Here is a 19232-nt window from a genome sequence, read left to right as displayed (position 1 = left end):
CAAGAGCCTAAGAATAAAATTAAGAAGAAACCCAAAAAAATTTTTGGAGCAAAAAATGAAATGGGAAATTCAAGTAGAGATAGATTCAAAGGCAACTGTGGGTATGCAGAAGCAAATACTGGTGAACTTGAAAACAGTACAATTAAGGGGTGCCTGAGTGGCTTAATCAACAGAGCATCTGACTCTTGATTTCAGCTCAGGTCATGATCCCAGGGTCATGGGATTGAGTGAGGAGCCATGCTGAGTGTGGAGCCTTCTTAAGATTCTCTTTCTCTGCCCTTCTCCCCTGCTCATGCTCTCTCTCTCTCTAAAATAAAAAATTTAAAGCCTTAAAAATTAATATTAAAAAAAAGAATACAGGAAATTGAAATGATTGAAACTGAGAAAGAAAAAGAAAAGACGGAAGAAAAGTGAACAGAGCCCAAGGGGCCTGGGGCACACCATCAAACAGACCAACATGTACACTGGGGGTGGAGGTCCCAGAAGGAGAGAGAGAAAGGAGCAGAGAAAATGTTTGAGGAAATAGTGGCCCAAAACTTCCCAAATTTAATGAAAAACATGAATATAAACTCCAAGTATGGTGGACTTAGGGATCCACACTGAGACACATTACAGCCAAACTGTAGAAAGACCAGAGTAGTTTGAAAGCATCCAGGGAGAAGTGACTCACCACACACAAGGGGTCCTCAATGAGATCATCAGCAGATTTCCCATCAGAACTTTTGGAAGCCAGAAAGCAGTGGCTGACCAGTAAGATCCTGTATCTGGTCCAAAGTGAAGGAGAAATCATGACATTTTCAGACTAACAAAAGCTGTGGGACTTTGTGACCACTACCTGCCCTGCAAGAAACAGAACGGAGTCCTGCAGGATGAAATGAAAGCACACGACATGGTACTTACACAGTAACTTGAGGCCATAATGGGAAATAGAGGTCTCAGTAAAGGTAGAGATACCCGGGCAGTTTAAGATCTGTTGTTATTGTAACTTTGGTTTGTAACCACTCATTATTTTCTACATAATTTAAGAGACTAACACCTTTAAAAACTGGTTTCTCTCTCAAAAATAAACATTAAAACAATTTTTTAAAGGTGGGGGGCGCCTTGGAGGCTCAGTCGGTTGAGCATCTGACTTAGGCTCAGGTCATGATCTCACGGTTCATGGGTTTGGGCCCCGCATCGGGCTCTGTGCTGACAGCTCAGAGGCTGGAGCCTGCTTCAGATTCTGTGTCTCCCTCTCTCTCTGCCCCTCCCCCACTCATGCTCTGTCTCCCTCTCTCTCAAAAATAAATAAACACTAAAAATTCTTTTTAATTGTTGGTTTATGTTTTTGGATACATGATGTACAAAGATGAAATATGACATCGACTGAAAAGGGGAGTGACGCCAGCAATATGGCAGAACAGGCATTTCTATCATCACCCACCCCACAGAACAGTGATTTTGATAATCATTAACAGATCAGTTTAGTTTTGTGGGGGTCCAGAAGTCAAGTGGGAAAGTTCCAGAACAATTATTGGAGAAAAACAAAAACAACCTCTGAAAATAGATGCACTGAAGAGGGCAAAAAGAACTTTTCACTCTACCCGCATCATTCCCTCTCTTAAGGTGCACAGCTCGAGGCCAAGAGGGAATCCCTTGACCTACAATTTCTCCCCACAGAGGAAAGTGAGAGCAAATGGGTTGGCACCTGGTTTCCCCACGTGCAGGTCCCTGCCCAAGAGACCCACTTTTTTCTCATCCCACCCACAAAACTGTGATATGCACAGCTGAGGGACTGGGAGAGGCTGGGAGCATAGCAACCAGGGTTTAGAACTCATTAAAGTGTCACAGATCCTAAAAACTGCTTTGGAGACTCCATCAGGAAGGATGCCAATGAGCCACGGGAGACACCTCACTTGTGGATCCCCCAACTGGCCTGCAAGCACCCACAACTCTCCATGGTCCTCACCTATCCCACCCCCTGTGGACAGTGCCCTGGGTGCTCTCTTGCTGTTGGCCAGTACACACATTCATAAAGCCAGCCCTACTTTGCAGGATGGAGAGAAGGCATGTGATCTTAAGCCATTCCCTCCAAGAGAAAACAAGAAGCACTGAGTGGACCCTTTCATAGAAAAGGTCTGGAAAGCCTCAGAATCCCTACAGGCTGCCTGGGAAAGGTACCTCCCTACTGAAACCTGTCAGAACAGTGGGAGCATGTGACTGCTTCTCCGAATGCAAAGACCACACAGCAAGGCTTCACAGGACATGAAAAGTCAAGGCAACATGATACCACCAAAGGAATATATAATGTTCTAGTAACCAGCCTCAAAATAAATGGAGATCTGTGAACTGACTGTGAATTCAGAATAATTGTAAGGAATCTCAGAGAGCTACAAGAGAGCACAAAGAGACAATGCAACAACATCAGGAAGACAAGACACGAACAAAATGAAAAGAGGTTCAAAAGAGAGACAAAAGTCATTAAAAAGAACCAAACAAAAATTCTAGAGCTAAAGAAAATAAATGAAAAGTTCAATAGAGAACATAAATATGAGACTTGATTGAGCAGAAGAAAGTAAACTTGGAAGAAAAGTCATTTGAAATTATCCAGTCAGAGGAGGTGGAAAAAAGAATTAAAAAGAATGAAGGGGCGCCTGGGTGGCTCAGTCAGTTGAGTGTCCGACTTCAGCTCAGGTCACGATCTCGCCGTCCGTGGGTTCGAGCCCTGCGTCGGGCTCTGGGCTGATGGCTCAGAGCCTGGAGCCTGCTTCTGATTCTGTGTCTCCCTCTCTCTCTGCCCCTTCCCCATTCATGCTCTGTCTCTCTCTGTCTCAAAAATAAATAAACGTTAAAAAAAAAAATTAAAAAAAAAAAGAATGAAGACATCCTACATGAATTATAGAACACAATCAAGTGAAACCCTGTATCGCTGACCCTTGAATAACGAGGGTCTGAACTGCTTGGGTCCACTTACGTGTGGATTTTTTTTTCTCAATACAGTAGAGTACTGTAAAAGTATTTTCTCCTCCTTACGATTTTGTGAACATTTTTTCCTCTAGCATACTTTACTGTAATATAGTATATAATACATATAATGTATGAAATATGTGTTAACTGACTATGTTATTGGTAAGGCTTCTGGTCAACTCTTAGTTAAGTTTTTGAGGGGTCAGAAGTTATATGTGGATTTTTAACTGTGTAGCAGGTCAGCACCACTAACCCCCATGTTCAAGGGTCAACTGTATGCATTATGAGAACCTCAGAAAGTGAAAGAGAGAAATGTGTAGAAAGCTTATTTAAAGATATAATGGCTGAATAATTTTTAAGACAAAGATACTTTTGAAAGCAGCAAAATAAAAAACAATCTGAGGACTTGAAGGTAGGAAAGTGGAAATCACTGAGGCTGAGGAACAGAAGGAAAAAAGAGTCAAGAAAGGTGAACAGAGCCTAAGGGACCTGTGGAACAGCATCAATTGAACCTACATATGCATTGTGGGAGTCCCAGAAGGAGAGGAGAGAGAATGGGGCAGAGAGAATATTTGAAGACATAATGCCTGAAAATTTCCCAAATTTGATGAAAGATATGAATATAAACATCCAGAAAGCTCAGGTAACTCCAACTAAGATGAACTCAAAGAGACCCACACCAAAACATATTATAATCAAACTTTCAAAAGACAGAAAACCTTAAAACAGCAAGGGAGACGTTATTTGTCACATGTAAGGATTTTCTTATCCAAAGTTTGGAGGCCAGAAGATACCCACCGGTGGACACTTGGGTTGCTTCCATGTTTTACCTGTTGTGCATAATGATATGGACAGGCGTGTTCAAGTATCCTGAGAATCTGCTTTCACATCTTTTGGGTCTATATCTAGAAATGAAATTGCTGGGTCATATTGTAATGCTACTTCTAATTTTTTGAAAAACTATCACTGTTTCTCACAGTGGCTGTACCATTTTACATTCTCACAACACTTGTTTTTTTCTTTTCTGTTTTTAATGTGTGTGTATACACACACACACACATATACATATATATGTATATTTGAACCTTATTTCTTATTGAAGTGTAATTAACACACAGTGTTATACTGGTTTCAGGTATACGATATAATAGTTCGACAATTCTATACATTTTTTAGTGTTCATTATCATAAGTGTACTCTTAATCTCCTTTATCTATTTTACCCATCCCCCCACCCACCTCCTCTTTGGCAACCACCAAAGAGTTTGTTCTCTGTATTTAAGTCTGCTCTTGCTTTGTAGATTTTGATGATCTGTCATTCAGTGCATAAATGCTTATAATGGTTGTATCTTCATGCTGTATCGAACCTTTTGTTAATATATCATGTCCTTCCTTGTCTCTTCTAAGCTTTTTGCATTTAAAGACTATTTTGTGTGAGATTAGTATATAGTCACTCCTTTCTTCTGGTTACTATCTGCATGGAATATCTTTCTGGCTTGGTCTAAGTCTCCCTGTGGCCCAGATGAAGGCCAGTTCCAATTGCCTGAACCCCAGACAGGCTGCAATGTTTGCTGACCCTTCTCTGGGCTTCAGACTCACCCACCTGCTGCATGCACTGGTGAGAACATGAAGGCCCAGGTACCTAGCTGGATGCACACAGCCCTCTCCTCCTCCGCTCCCACTGAGGCAGGTAAGTGCACAACACTCCCACCCCAGCCTGCAGGCTACCCATCCTCCCAAGCATGGCCTCTGTCTCTGCCTCTCAAAGTCCCCCAGAACAGACCAGGCCTGATTATTCCATTCTCTTGTGATGGTTGGCTATGTTCACTCTTCCTGCCCATCACTCCTCATCACTTACAGCCTGTGGTGGAGTTAACCCTGGAAACACTGTGCACACTTGGTGTGGCAAAGTTGGGCGTATGCATGCATGCCCACGGCCAAACCCAGAGTTTGGTTTCATTCACTCATTGCTCCATTCACTGGACAGGCACATACTGAGCGCTTACTGGGAGCTGTGCATGGCAGGCACCAGAGGCCGTGCAGTCATTGGAAGTTACCCTCCAGTGGGTGTACAATGAGGAAAGGACAGGGTCATGGCAGAGAAGAAAGTCTTGCTATTGCAGTGGTGAGAACAGGGTGGAGGGGGAGCCCCTAAATGCAGAGCTTCCCACATGCCCCCCTGGGGCAGGGAGGTCAAGGCCCCAAGCCTTCAGAATTCTTCAGCCAGACGGTCTGGAGAGGAGACATTCAGGTACAGCTTTCCTTCCTGTCTTGTGGCATCTGGGTGATGATATTTCATGCTGAAGTACATATCTGTGGCCCTGTGCAGCCTGGTGTCACCTGAGCAAGGGGGGAGCACTGGGTCAGGGGCACAGGCCCTCTTTCATGGAAGCAGATGGGACCTGAGTTCGCTCAGCAGGCGGTGTGAACACATCCTGGTTTGGGGGACTATCCATGAGAAACGTGGGTCAGTATCAACTAAACCCTTGCCTCCTACCCCAGACCTTAGCGTGATGAGGCCACACCCACATGCACCTTTGGCACTGAGGTAAGACTAAGCAGGCTGCTGAGGTGGCCCACCCTGACCTAAGGAGGTCTTACTTACCCTTTGGACAGCACCCACCACCGTCCACACCAGACAGCCAGCTCCTGTCTGTCTGGAGCCAGTCCTGCCTCAACCACGTGGTGCCTGCTGCAGGGAACACTTCTTCCCAACCCAGGCCCTGCTCAAAGGACGCTCTGGGTAAGGGCACTCACCCCTGGGCAGGGAGGGAAAACTCCCAACAGCAGTTTTCATTGCAACTGAAGCACACAGGAGGGTGGAGAGCAGAACATTTCTGTCCTTCCTGGAAACTGCCTGTAGTCTTTTTTTGTCTGTTTTCCATCCTGTGACTAGTGCCACCAGATCTTATCTTTGGCCATTTTTGTTCCAGACCCTCTTCATATTTGAGAAGTGAAGCATCGCAAATGCTGCCGAGCCCCCTACGTACCGGCTAATCCCACCCCACTCATAGTCTCTGTATACCCAGTTCTGGGTTTATCAATGCTGCAGATTATTCTGCACATCAACGGCCTCCCCCATTACCAACATCCCCACCAAAGTGGTTCACTTGTTGCAATTAACAAACCTGCACGGACATGTGACAATCACCCAAGCCCATAGGCTACAGTGGGGTTCACTCTTGGTGGTGTGCATTCTATGGGTCTGGACAAATGTATGACATGTATCCACTATTATGACCATACAGGGTGGTTTCCCTGCCTTCACAGTCCTCCGTGCTCTATTCATCCCTCCCTCCACCCTAACCCCTGGCAACCCCTGGTTTTTTACTGTCTTCACAGTTTTGTCTTTTTCCGGATGTTATATAGTTGGATCCATACAGTAGTAGACTTTTCAGATTGGTTTCTTTCACTAGTAATGTGCATTTAAGGTTCCTCCATGTCTCCTCATGGCTTGACAGCTCATTTCACTTTAGCATTGAATAATATTCCATTGTCTTGACAAACCACAGTTTATTTATCCCTTCATCTGCTGAAGGGTATCTTGGTTGTCTCCAAGTTTGGGCATTATGGAATAAAGCTGCTATAAACATCCATGTTCAGGTTTTTGTGTGGACATGTTTTCAACTCACTTGGGTGCAGACCATGGAACATGATTGCTGGATCTTATGGTAAGAGTATGTTTAAATTTGTAAGAAATCGCCAAATTCTTCCAAAGTGGCTGCACCATTTTGCATTCCCACCAGACTGAGGGTTCTTGCTACTCCATACCCTCACCAGCATTTGGTGTTGTCAGTGTTCCAGATTTTGGCCATCCAAAATCTACTGGTGTGTACAGTGTATCTTATTGTTGTTTTAAGTTTGCAATTTCCTAAGGACATATGATGTTGAGCATCTTTTCATAGCTTATTAGCCATCTGTATGTATCTTTTTTGGTGAAGTGTCTGTTCATATACTATACCCATTTTTTAATTGGGTCATTTGTTTTCCTTTTTTTTTTTTCTTTTTGGAGTATAGTTGACCCAGTTGACCAATGTCACATTAGTTTCAGGTGTACAACATCGGGATTCAACAACTCTATATGTTATGCTGTGTTCACCACAATCTGTCACTACATATCATTATTACAACAGCATTGACTACTTCCCCTATGCTATGCCTTTCATCCCCATGACTTATTCATTTCATAACTAAAAGCCTGTATTTCCCACCTTCCTCCACCCATTTCACCCAACCTCCCATCCCCTATGCCCTCTGGCAACTGTTTGTTCTGTGTATTCATGGGTCTGTTTCTTTTTGTTTGTTTTTGTTAATGTTTTTTAAATTCTACACATAAGTGAAATCATATGTGAAATCATATTTGTCTTTCTCAGCCTGACTTCTCTCACTTACTAACATAATGCCCTCTAGGTCCATCCATGTTGTCACAAATGGCAAGATCTTGTTTTTCATGGTTAAGTGATATTCCATCGTATATACGTACACCATACTTTTCTTTTCTTAATTTTTTTTTTTTAAGTAAGCTTTATGATGAACATGGGGCTTGAGCTCACAACCCTGAGGCCAAGAGTTGCATGCTCCTCTGACTGAGCCAGCCAGGTGCCCCTATACAACACCTTTTTTATCCATTCATCTATGGATGGATACTGGGGCTGCTTCCACAACTTGGCTATTGCAAATAATGGTGCAATAAACATAGTGGTACATCTATCTTTTAGATTTAGTGTTTTTGTTTTCTTTGGGTAAATACCCAGTAGAGGAATTACTGGATCATATGGTATTTCTCTTTTTAATTTTTTGAGGAATCTCCATGCTGTTTTCCATGGCGGCTGCCCAATTTACATTCCCACCAACAGTGCACAAGGTTCCTTTTCCTCCACATCCTCACCAACACATATTATTTCTTGTATTTTTTTATTCTAGCCATTCTGGCAGGTGTGAGGTGACATCTCATTGTGGTTTTGATTTGCATTTCCCTGATGATTAGTGATGTTGAGCATCTTTTCATGTGTCTGTTGGCCATTTGCATGTATTCTTTGGAAACAAGTCTCTTCTGGTCCTCTGCCGATTTTTAATAGGATTTCTTGGGGCTTTTGGGGGGGATAGGGTTGTATAAGTTCTTCATATATATTAGATATGAACCTCTTATTGGTTATATCATTTGTAAATTCCTTCTCTTACCAAGTAGGTTGCCTTTTTGTTTGGTTGATGGTTTTCTTTGCTGTGCAAAAGCTTTTTATTTTTGTGTAGTCCCAATCATTTACTTTTGCTTTTGTTTCCCTTGCCTGAAGAGACATAGCTAGAGGAATGTTGTTAAGGCCAATGTAACAGAAATTACTGCCTGTGTTTTCATGTAGGAGTTTTATGGGTTCAGATCTGACATGTAGGTCTTTAATCCATTTTGAGATTATTTTTGTATACGGTGTAAGAAAGTGGTCCAGTTTTGGGGCGCCTGGGTGGCTCACTCAGTTAAGCTTCTGACTTTAGCTTAGGTCATGATCTCATGGTTCATGGGTTCGAGCCCCACATGAGGCTCTGTGCTGACAGCTCAGAGCCTGGAGACTACTTTGGATTCTGTGTCTCCCTCTCTCTCTGCCCCTCCCCTGCTCACACACTCTCATCTCTCTCCCAAAAATAAACATTAAATTTTTTTTTAAAAAGGGGGGCACCGGGGCGCCTGGGTGGCTCAGTTGGTTAGGCATCCGACTTCGGCTCAGGTCATGATCTCGCAGTTTGTGAGTTCAAGCCCCGTGTCAGGCTCTGTGCTGACAGCTCAGAGCCTGAAGCCTGTTTCGGATTCTGTGTCTCCCTCTCTCTCTCTGACCCTCCCCCGTTCATGCTCTGCCTCTCTCTGTCTCAAAAATAAATAAACGTTAAAAAAATTAAAAAAAAAAAAAAGGGGGGGGCACCTAGTGGCTTAGTCGGTTAAGCGCCCGACTTCAGCTCAGGTCACGATCTCACAGTTCATGAGTTCGAGCCCCCCGTCAGGATCTGTGCTGACAGCTCGGAGCCTGGAGCCTGCTTCAGATTCTGTGTCTCCCTCTCTCTCTCTGCCCCTCCCCACTTGCACTCTCTCTCTCTCTCAAAACTAAACATTGAAAAAAAATTTTTATTAAAAAAAAAGTGGTCCAGTTTCATTCTTTTGCAAGTAGCTGACCAGTTTTCCCAACACCATTTGTTGAAGAGAATGTCTTTCCCCATTGTATATTCTTGTATCCTCTGTTGTAGATTAATTGACCATATAATCATGGGTTTATTTTTGGGGTCTCTATCCTGTTCCATTGATCTATCAGCCATTTTTGTGCCAGTACAATCCTGCTTTGATTACTATGGATTTGTATTATGTCTCAAAGTCTGGGATTGTGATACCTCCAGCTTTGTTCGTCTTTCACAAGATTGTTTTGGGTATTTAGTGTCTTCTGTGGATTCATATAAATTTTAGGATTACTTGATCTAGTTCTCTGAAAAATGCTGTTGGTGTCTTGATACAGACTGCAGTGAATCTGTAGATTGTTTTGGGTAGCATGGACATTTTGATAATATTCATTCTTTCAATCCATCAGCAGGGAGTATCTCTCCATATATTTGTGTCGTCTTCTTTTTTTTCATAAATGTTTTATAATATTCAGAGTACAGGTCTTTCACCTCCTTGGTTAAGTTTACTCCTGGGTATTTGATTCTTTTTAGCACACCTGCAAATGAATTGTTGTCTTAATTTCTCTTTCTGCTACTTTACTAGTGTATAAAAATACAACCAATTTCTCTATATTAATTTTGTATCTTGCAACCTTATGAATTCCTTTATTACTTTTAATAGTTTTTCAGGGATCATTTCTATAATTCATTACTTCTAATAGTTTTTTAGCGGAGTCTGTAGGGGTTTTTGTTTGATTTTCCTTTAACTAGGCTCCATGACCAACGTTGAGCTTGAACTCATGACCCTGGGATCAAGAGTCACATGCTTTACTGACTGAGCTAGGCAGGATATATGTGTGTGTGTGTGTGCGTGTGCGTGTGTGTATATATATATTATATATTATATATTATATAGTATATGCTATATATAGTATATACTATATTATATATATAGTATGATATATATCATATATATACTCTATATATAGTATGATATGATACATATATACTATCATGTATATATAGTATATTGTATATATAGTATATAGATCTATATATGATATGACAGTATATCTATATATACTATCATGTCATCTGCAAATAGCAAAATTTTTACTTCTTTCTTACCAATTTGGATGCCTTGTATTTCTTTTTTTTTTTTTTTTTTTTTTTTTTTTTTTTTGTCTGATTGCTGTGGCTAGGACTTCCAATATTATGTGAAATAAAAGTGGGGAGGGTGGACATCCTTGTCTTGTTCCTGATCTTAGAGAAGCTTTTATCTGTTCACCATGATTTTGTTGTAGGTTTCTCATATATGGCCTTTGTTATCTTGAGGTATATTCTAAACCCATTTGTTGAGAGTTTTTATCATGAATGGATGTTGGATTTTGTCAAATGCTTTTTCTGCAACTATTGAGATGATCATGATGTTTTTTATTAAGAAAATTTTTTTATGTTTATTTATTTTTGAGAGACACACAGACAGACCATGAGCGGGGTGGGTGGATAGAGAGAGACATAAACACAGAATCTGAAGCAGGCTCCAGGCTCCGTGCTGTCAGCACAGAGACCAACACAGGGCTTGAACCCACAAACAGTGAGATCACGACCTGAGCCGAAGTCAGACTGCTTAACTTCTGACTGCTTAACCGAATGAGCCACCCAGACACCCCGGGATGATCAGGACTTTTATTGTTTTGTTAACTTGACATATCATATTGATTTGTGAATATTGAGCCATCCTTGCATCCTCAAAATAAATCCCACTTGATCATGGTGTATGATTCTTCTAATGTAGTGCTGAATGCAATTTGTGAATATTTTGTTGGGAATTTTTGTGTCTGTGTTTATCAGGGACATTGGTCTGTAGTGTCTTTGACTGGTGTTGGTATCCGGGTAATGTTGGCCTTGTAGAATGTATTTGGAGGCATTCCTTCCTCTTGTGGTTTTTGAAATAGTTTGAGGAGAACTAACTCTTCTTTTAAATGTTTGGTAGAATTCACCTGTGAATCCAGCTGGTCTTGGACTTTCGTTCATTGGGAGTTTTTTGATTACCGATTCTACTTCATTACTAGCAACTGATCTGTCCATATTTTGTATTTCTTCCTGATTCAGCTTTTTGGAAGATTACATGCTTCTAAGAATTTATTCATTTCTTTTAGGTTTATCCAATTTGTCAGGACATAATTTTTTTTTTTTTTAATTTACTTTGAGAGAGAGTGTGTGAGTGGGAGAAGGGCAGGTAGAGAGGGAGAGAGAATCTCAAGCAGAGCCCCACTTGGGCTCAGTCTCACACACTTTGAGATCAGGATCTGAGCTGAAGTCAGATGCTCAACCCGGCTGAGCCACCCAGACGCCCCTCTGTTTTTATTTTTTAAAGGAACTTTCATATTGTTTTCCACAGTGGCTGCACCAGTCCACAGTCCTACAAAGTGACAAATGTTCCTTTTTCTCCACATCCTCACCAACACTTGTTATCTTTTGTCTTTTTGATAACAGCCACTTTAACACATGTGAGCTGAAATTTCATCATGGTTTTAATTTGCATTTCTCTGATGATTAGTGACGTTGAGAACCTTTTCATGTACCTGGCTATTTTAAAATATTCTTTGGAAAAAATGTTGTCAGGTTCTTTGACCATTTTCTAAATTGGATTATTTGTGTTTTTTCTATTGAGTTGTAGGAATTCCTTATGTATTTTGGATACTAATCTCTTATTAGATATATAGTTTGTAAATATTTTCTCCCATTTCACAGGTTACCTTTTCATTTTGTTAATTGTTTCTTATGTAGTGGAGCTTCTTAGTTTATGTAGTACTGCTTGTTTGTGTTCTTTATTGTTTGTAAAATGTCATATCAAAAAATTTGTTTCCAAGATCAATGTCAAGGAGTTTCTCCCTGTGGTTTCTCCTACAAATTTTACAACTTGAGATATTACACTTAGGTTTTAGATTATTTAGATTATTTAGATCTTTTTTCTAATCTATGCATTCAATGCTATTAATGTCCATCTAAGCACTGATTTCACTGCACCTCATAAATTTCAATGTTTTATTTTCATTTTCATTTCATTCAAAATATTTTTAAAATTTGAGATTTTTCTTTGGCTTCTGTATTATCTAGAAGTTTGCTTATAAATCTTGTCTTATTCAATTTATGCTGCTATAATAAAAATATGCAAGTTTTAAGGAATGCAAGTATGCATAAATATGCAAGTATGAAGGAATTTCATTTGGTTGGTTATTTTTTTGAGAGTATAGTACTCTTGGAGAGATTTCCTTATTAAAAAAAAATGGCATAGAATTGTGTGCCTTATAACAATAGAAATTTATGGCATAAATTTATGGAGAAATTTATTTCTCATAGTTCTGGAGGCTGGGAAATTCAAGTCTGGGAAGTGCCAGGAGATCCAGTGTCTCTGGTGAGAGCCCACTTTTTGCTGTGTTGTCAGCAAAAAGGGAGCACTCTAGGCCTTCCTTTATAAAGCACTAATCCAATTCATCAGGATCCTACCCTCATGACTTCTCACTTCTCAAAGGCCCCGACTCCCAATACTGTCGTGTTCAGGATTAAGTTCCAACATATGAATTTCGGGGCACAAAAGCATTCAGTGTATTGCAAATCCCCATGTATTTGGGAATTTTCCATCTTTTATTATTGAATCTAGTGAAATTTCATTGCGTTCTGAGAGCATACATCGTATGATTTCTATTCTTTTAAATGTGTCAATGTGTTCTGGGGACCAGAATATGGTCTATCTTGGTAAATTTCTGTGTGAGCTTCAGAAGGATGTATATTCTGATGTTGGTGGATGAAGTCGTCTACAGTTGCCAAGTATGTGCAGTAGACTGAAGGTGCTGTTGAGTTCAACTGTGTCCTTCCTGATTGTCTGCCCGCTGGGTCTGCCCATGTCTGAGAAAGGGGCGTTCCAATCTCCAACTGTAATAGTGGATTCCTCAAGTTCCCCCTGCAGTTCTACCAGCTTTTGCCTCACATAGTTGGACCCCCTGTTGTTAGGGGACTACATGTTAAGGATTGTCATATTCTTGGTGAATTGATGCCTTTATCATTATAAAAGACCCATCTTTACCCTGATAACTTTCCATGCTCTGAAATTTGCCATCTGAAATTAATACAGCAACACCCGCTTTCTTTGGATTAGTGTTAGGATGGTGTATCTTCCTCCATCCCTTTACTTTTAATTCATATGTGTCTTCGTATTTAAAATGGGGTTCTGGCAGACAACATAGAGTAGGGTCTTGTTTATTGACCCACTCTGACAGTCTGTCTTTTAAATGGTGTATTTAGACCACTGACTCTTAAAATGATCATTGCCCTTGTTCTTTATTCCAATTTTTGTCTTCTTTCTTAGCATATCAATTATCCTTTTTTAACCTTTTTAAGTGGTTGCCCAAGAGTTTGCAAAATACACTCACAATTAATGCGAGTTCATGTTCAAGTAGCACCATACCACTTCTCAGTTGGCGCAAGTACTTTATAATAACAAAATGTTCCTAATTCTTACCTCCTGTTCCTGTATCATTGATGCCTTTCATCTCATTTACACATAAGCTGTAATCATCAAAAACATTGTTGCTATTATTGTTTTGAACAAACCGTTATCTATTAGATCGAGTAACAATAAGAAGTCTAAGGAGGCTTTTACCTTACCTTTATTTATCCCTTTAACAATTTTCCTTTATATAGATCTGAGTTTCTGACCTACAGAATGTTCCTTCTCTCTGAAAAACTTTAACATTCATTTCTAGGAAAGTGTACGGGCAACAAAGTTCCTCAATGTTTGAGCAAGTCTTTATTTCTTCTTTACTTTTCAAAAATAATTTCACAGGATACGGCATTATAGGTTGGTCTTTTTCTTTTTTTCCCTCTCTTCACCAGTTTAAATATTTCACTCCACTCTCTTCTTGCTTGCACGGTTTCTGAGAAGCCAGATGTAATTCTTATCTTTCCCTCACTACAGATAAAACTCTCCCACGCCTCAACCTCTCTGGCTTCTTTTAAGGTTCTTTACATTTGACTTTCTGCAGTTTAAATATCATATGCCTGGGTGTAATTTTATTTTGCTATTTGTCCTCCTTAATGCTCTCTGAGCTTGGATCTGTGTTTTGGTGTTGGACAACTTGGGAGAAATTGTCGGTTCAAGCACGGCTCTCTTCCTTTCTCTCTCTCCCTGCCAGCATTCTCCTTGTGCATGTGATACAGCTTTTGTAGCTGTCCCACAGCGATATGCTTTTCCTTTTTTTTTTTTTTTTTTTTTTTTTTTTTTTCAATCTTTGTTCTCTTTGCTTTTCCGTTTTGGAAGTTTCTACTGATATAGCCTCAAGCTCAGAGGTCCCTCAGCTGTGTCCATTCTACCAATGAGTTCATCAAAGGCTTTATTACTATCACAGTGTTTTCTTACTTCCAGTGTTTTTAAAATTCTTAGATCATTCCATCTCTCTGCTTGTATTACCCATCTGTTCCTACATGGTGTCCACTTCTTCCATTACTGTCCTCAATATTAAAGTTATTTTAAATTTCTGGTCTGATACTTCCAACATTTCTGCTATATCTGAGTCTGGTTCTGATACTTGCTCTGTTTGGTGTTTTGTTTTGCCTTTTTTTTTTTTTTTTTTCCTCTTTCACTTCATTATGCTTAAGTTTTTGTTGAAAGCCAGATCGTGATGTACTGGGGAAAGAGAACCATGGTAAATAGGCATTAGTAAAATACTGGTAAGGTGCAGGGAAGAGGAAGCATTCCAGAAGCCTACGGCAAGGTCTGTGATTCCAGCTCTCAATTCCACAGGTGCTTCACAGATTTTTTTCTTCCTTTCACACCTTCAGGTAGTAAAGTATGGCCCGGGGGGAGTGGAGTTGGGTACTTCCCTTCCCCTAGGTTGCTCAGGCTATGGTAAAATAGTTTGTCCTGAGAGGAGGCATGGTTAAGAGCAGAATGCCCTAGGATATTTCAAAATGGCTCCCTGCCTCCTTCTGCTGCTGGAGGGAAACCCAAGAGGACTCTTCTCCGATCTCCGTGAGGACACAGCAGAGCTGCTGGAGGTAAAACTCACAGAAGTGTAAGGGTCCCTTAGGACTGGGCTTCCCTTATAAGCTTCAAGCAACCTGCCAATTACAGTTTGCTTTCCTGTCCAGGTGATAACTGCTTTGGTAAGTTTTAATTCCCTGTACCTAGCTGTTTCTATAATTTGGGGGACAGGGCTGTGCCCAGTGACCTCCCTTCTCTGACAGATGCACGAAGGGCTGTTGGTTTTTCAGTTTGTTCAGTTTTTCACTTGTTAGGGCAAAGTGATGACTTGTAAGATCTTTACATGTTGGACCAGAAACTCTGGAGGTTCTGCTGGAAGAGGTTTGAGTACTGATTCAATTTCTCATTCGATGTCTTTAAGATTATCTCTTCTGGAGCCAGTTTTCAGTGTTGGTGTGATTCTAGTGACCTGCCAATTTATCAAGGTTATCTAATTTGTTAGCATTGTTGTATCATCTTACAATCCTTTTTATTCATGTCAAGTTGCTATTAATATCCCGACTCTCATCACTGATCTAACTTGAGTCATCTCTGTTTTTCAGCCTGGCCAAAGGTTTGACAATTTGTCAACCTTTTCTAGGAAATAACTTTTGGTTTTGTTGATTTTTTTGTACTGATTCTTCTAGTTCATTCGTCCCTGCTCTATTTACTATTTCCGAAATAACTTTTGGTTTTGTTGATTTTTTTGTATTGATTCTTGTAGTTCATTCGTCCCTGCTCTATTTACTATTTCCTTTTCTCTGCTACATTTGGGGGTTTAGGTGATCTCATTCCTTGGTGCACAACTGTTCATAGTACTTTCTTGTAATCTTTTATATTTCTGTAAAATCAGAAGTAATTTCTCCATTTTCATTTCTAATTTTTAGTAGAGTCTTTATTCATGGTCTAGAGGCCTGTCATTTTGCTGATCTTTTCAAAGAAACAACTTTTGATTTTTGGTGATTTTCTCCATTTCCTCCTATTGCCTGGTTTATTATCTCCACTCTAGTATTTACCATCTCCTTCCCTCTGGTTGCTTTGGGCTGTTTGTTCTTTTCTTCTGCTTTCTTAAGGTGAGAGGTTATTGATTTGAGATCTTCCTTATTTCTTGATATCCTCCTTGACACAGTGATGAAGAGTAGTTTCATTTACACATATTTGTGAATTTCCCACATTTCATTATTATTCCTAATTTTATTCTATTATCATGGGACAATATGGTTTGCACGATTTCCATCTCTAATTTATTGTTTTGTGGCTTAACAGACGGCTTATCCTGCCTGGAGAATGTTCCGTGTCATGTATGCTTCCTAAGAACGTGTATCCCGTTGCTGTTTGGCGTCTGCCTTGGATGTGTTAGGTCTAGCTGGCTTATGGACCTGGTATTATTCTACTTCCCTTTGGATACTGTCTTGTTCTACTCTTGAAAGTGAGGTGTTGGGGCGCCTGGGTGGCGCAGTCGGTTAAGCGTCCGACTTCGGCTCAGGTCACGATCTCGCGGTCCGTGAGTTCGAGCCCCGCGTCAGGCTCTGGGCTGATGGCTCGGAGCCTGGAGCCTGTTTCCGATTCTGTGTCTCCCTCTCTCTCTGCCCCTCCCCCGTCCATGCTGTGTCTCTCTCTGTCCCAAAAATAAATAAAAAACGTTGAAAAAAAAAATTTTTTTTAAATAAAAATAAAAATAAAAAAAAAAAAAGAAAGTGAGGTGTTAAAGTCTCCAGTTCTTATTGAACTCTTTCTCCCTTCAATTCTGGCAGCTTTTACTCGGTCTATTTTGCGGCTCTTTCGTTTGGTGCACACTTAATTGTTCTATCTTCTTGGTGAATTAACTCTTTTATCATTATATGTCCTTCCTTCACTGTCCCTCATAACAATTTTTGTCTTAAAGTCTATTCTGTCTGATACTAGAACAGCCATTCCTGTTCTCTTGTGGCTGTTTTTATGGAATATTTTTTCCCCATTCTTTTACATTCAACTGATATATATGCCTTTGAATCTAAAGCAAGTCACTTATGAATGCACAGCTCAATCACGGTGTGGGAAATCAACGCGGTTTGGTAAGTAAATTTATCCCAGCTCTGGCTGTCTAGTGTATGCTTCCATTTTGTAAAGTACAGAAATACAAGCAGCCTGTACAGAGTCGGGGTTACCCTGGGAGGAAGAGCGGGAGCAGAGTGCACGAACGCCCTGCAGGACTGCCCTCATCCACTTCTCGTGAGGGTGGTGGGTGTAGGCGTGCAGTGTGCAGAACTCCAGTCAGCGGACACTTGTGTGCGGTCTCCTATATGGTGTGCTATCCTTAACACTTTTGGGTAAATAAAACAAATCTTAATTCCCTACTTGAGAGTGAGATGAACAAAAGGAATGTGTGTGTGTGCACGCGTGCACGCGAGACACAGAGAGAGAGAGAGAGAGAGAGAGAGAGAGAGAGAGAGAGAGAGAGAGATTCTATTGCTCTCTCCTCCCAGGAGGCCCAGGACAAGGTGTGGTCATGGTATCCACGCAGACCTTTTCTGTGGGTGAGGTACTGCAGCACTGCCTTGTCCTGCTTAGGAGAAGCTCCATGTGCATGGTCCCCACCTTAGGGACCTGGGTTTACAAAAGCAGGCTCAGGGATGAATGAGGTGAACTCACAAGAGCCAGCGTGCTTGGCCACAAGAAGTTTGCCAAAATGGTAACACAGAGCCCTTCCAGCTCCGCTGTTTGGACACGGCTGAAAGGTGAGCACGTTCTCAGGAAAATCTGATGGCAGCCCATCCCTGCCGAGATCCCATGCCAGGTGACATCAGAGTGCAGGTACCTCTGTTGTCCCAGCAGGCTCCCATGCTGGCAGACAGCAGTCCCCCCATTATTATCTGCTTCAAAAGGCAGCCCTGGCGGGGAGGGTAGCCAGGGAACTTTGTAGTTGCTGGTTACACATCTGTGTTCACTGTGTGCACATCCGGAGTGTCCGTTAGGATGAATACACTTTCCTAAATGCAAATTACACTTTAGTTAAAAGCTGACTTAAACTCACACTCCTACCGGACACAGGACGAGCCCCATGGCCTGGCATCCCAGACCTTGGTGATAATGACAATGTCAGCAAGAACTGTTTACCACGTCATCTGCTGGGCACCTTCTGTATGCCAGTTACCTAGGGCTTGATGAAACAAGGTTTCACAACAACCTCTGAGCCGAGAACTGAGCCAAGATCTTTATCCTACAGTGGGGAAACTGAGGCTCAGAGAGAAGTCAGTCAGGGTAAGTGAGCCACTGAGGGGGGGCAATTCAGCCAAAGGTCTGTCTTTGAGCTGGCACTGTCGTTTCCAGCTCTGGTAACCTGCCAGATGTTGGGGTAAAAACCACTGCAGGGAAACAGACAAGGTGGTGGGAATAAGGGACATTCCCCCTTGGAAGGGAAGGCTGAGCGGGAGGCCTTTCAGGGCCAACTGACCCCCGACTCGCCCTCAGGAGGCTGCCACTCCACCCCTGAAAGAATCCAGAGCACACAGGGGGAGCGGTGGGGGGTGGGGGGAGAAAGCCTCAGCATCTGTGCCTGTGAGTCAAATACCCCAGTGGACAGGACTGGGCCAGGGCCACAGCACGCCTCGCACATGGTAGCAGCCAAGGGCTGGGTGACGCCTGCCCTGCCCAGCCCACCGCCAGCACACGCCCTCCTCCAGGTCTGTCGGGGGCTGTCTTTCCCTGCTGCTCCCGGAGCCTGGTGGGGCGGCATGAGCCAGCAGGGGAGGTGGATTTCTTCTAGCTACCGACTCAGAAAAACAGGGCTCTTTTGAAAGAGGTCTCAAATTGGACACGGGTTCAGGCAGCCGCTACTCATGCCAGCCACGGATCATGAGAGGAAGCGGCCTTGCAGCAGCCACAGGGCCAGGGGAGACCCCAGGGGGAGGGAGACCCTGGCCTCAGACAGCTGCCCTGAGGTCTGGGCAGCTCCTTGGGTCCGACTGAGGCTGTCAGAAGGACAGCGCCAGAGTGTGCCCAGGGCTTCCCGCTCCCTCAGCCGGGATTTGCCCCTCTGCTCACACCAGGACGGGCCCAGCACGCCTCAGACATTCCTGCAGGTGCACGTGGCTTTGCGCTGACAAACAGGTCACTCTCGTTGCATCTACTCATCCCTAAGTTCACGG

At 42.0% G+C, this 19232-nt stretch overlaps 1 protein-coding gene across 5 annotated transcripts in view; it reads right to left on the bottom strand.

Annotated features, from left to right (window-relative positions):
* Window positions 1-19232, bottom strand: part of LOC131492219 (inositol-pentakisphosphate 2-kinase) — a 129664-nt gene that overhangs the window by 64383 nt on the left and 46049 nt on the right. The window lies entirely within an intron of this gene.

Source organism: Neofelis nebulosa, chromosome 12, assembly GCF_028018385.1.
Source record: "Neofelis nebulosa isolate mNeoNeb1 chromosome 12, mNeoNeb1.pri, whole genome shotgun sequence".
Taxonomy (NCBI): domain Eukaryota; kingdom Metazoa; phylum Chordata; class Mammalia; order Carnivora; family Felidae; genus Neofelis; species Neofelis nebulosa.
Note: the sequence above shows the minus strand (reverse complement) of the source record. Positions and strands in the feature narration are given on the sequence as shown.